General features: G+C 28.7%; 1 pseudogene; it reads left to right on the top strand.

Annotated features, from left to right (window-relative positions):
• The first annotated feature begins 6 nt into the window (after positions 1 to 6).
• The window catches only part of LOC124421406, a 21,188-nt pseudogene continuing 19,292 nt past the window's right edge, over positions 7 to 1,902 (top strand).

The following is a 1,902-nucleotide window of genomic DNA, read 5'->3' as shown; positions in this document are numbered from 1 at the left end:
CTTCCAGCATCAATAATTAATCAGGTTCGTTTGTTTAATTTATTTTTGCTTTATTTAGTTTATCCATATACAAAGTGCATAGTGTTTGTGTTGAGTGCGTTAAAAAAAGATTAACTACATACAAAATAAAATATAGAAATTAATAATTGAAAATTCCGACGGCATTTGTCAACTTAATAAAAAAAAAGAGAAAATAGAGAGTGAAGAAGTTTTTTTTAATTTTTTTTTAAATTAGTCCAAAATTATATGAAAAAAGCCGTCGGCAAATTCAAATCAAATTTAGTGGAAAATTATAGTTGTGTGCACCGAATTAAATATCCCCTACTTCTATTGGTTGTCCAAGAGTTTGAGTTAAAAGCGTGAGTTTTCCTAAAAATATCATTAAAATAGCTTTTTTTGTCCACAAATTACTAACTCCACCGGTATTTATTTTCTTTTATCCATCGTTTCTTTAAAATATAATCATAACAATTAACGTTTTATAATAAAAGAAATATATATTAACTGTGTTTATTTCTCTTGATCCAACGTAGGGCATTTTGTTCTTTTGCTGTGAATATTTTCTCCATATTTCCATATTAATTCCAAGTTAAATTCTCTTCACATTATTCCCTATTCAATTTCATAACTCTTTATTTTTTTTCGTTCATATATTATTAAATTTAAATAATACTTGTTCCCTTCCATTTGCTCTTTACCTTTTGCTTTGCTTATTTCCAAACAATATTAATTGTCCACAATAATATTATTAGCGAGCCCTTTAAATTACATACGTTTGTACGTTTGTTTACTTCATCTACAAGCAGTACATTAAGTAGTTCATGCGTGTGTATATCCATTTACAAGTATTACCATAAACATACGTGTTTGTGCGTGTGTACATCTACTTGCTTGTTTTCCTTTCTGCTTTATTCGTCATACGTTGACTGATCATAATTAACCCTTGTGTGGTCAGTGGGGGCATAAATTTTTATATTATTTTTTCCAAATATTCTAATGCATTTTGATCTAACCATTTATGATTGGCAATTAATAATACAATTAGTAAATATATTTCTTTTTTTGTTGGTAATAAATAATATTGAAGTAAATTGCGATAAACTTTGTCCATATATCTGAAGATCAGTAAAATAATTATATACGCTAATTAAATCCAGTTTACTAAATACACATTTTATTTCACGTCTGTCCAATAGAATACTGTTAAGTAATTACCAATATTTGAATTTTAAAAAGGAAAAATTTACTAAGTGTCTTTTTGTTCGTGCGACCGAGGGTTAATTTACATATTGGTAAACAACTTTATGGAATAAATTGTTGCTATTTTTTCTTCAAGGATTGTAAATAAATAAAATATAAGAATTTCTCCAAAAACAAATATCGTTTAATAGGTTGACGAACTTTCTTATTTACTTATTTAACTTATTTTTTGAAGCAGCTGATCCTACAGCCCAGTAACTTAAAGGTATCAATTCTTCGAAAAATATATTTTATCCAAATTACTGGTTTTCTTTTTGGTTTGATTTACACTTTTATTCCGATCGGTTTATTTACATTTTTTTCTTGTTTGTGGTTTTAGTCTCGATTTGACTTCAATTCCGACATTTTTAGATAATTTCATTCCGAATTTCGATTTGAATTGTTGCTAGTGCTTTTCCTTTTGTCTTTTTGGTATATTAAACATGTCTCTTGACCACTTTATTCGCTTGGCCGATAGTATAGTCGAATTCGAGGCTGATTACAACGAGAATCGTTATCCAATCAATTCTCCTCATGCGTTAGAAATCCACAGACAGGAAATAAAGTCCACATGGGTTCGTCTTAAGGCGGCTTATGAGAAATTTTTGTTCGATAAGGACAACGAAGATGATACGGATTCCGGAGAATCGGATGATATAGAAG

The sequence above is a fragment of the Lucilia cuprina genome, chromosome X, assembly GCF_022045245.1.
Source record: "Lucilia cuprina isolate Lc7/37 chromosome X, ASM2204524v1, whole genome shotgun sequence".
NCBI lineage: Eukaryota > Metazoa > Arthropoda > Insecta > Diptera > Calliphoridae > Lucilia > Lucilia cuprina.
Note: the sequence above shows the minus strand (reverse complement) of the source record. Positions and strands in the feature narration are given on the sequence as shown.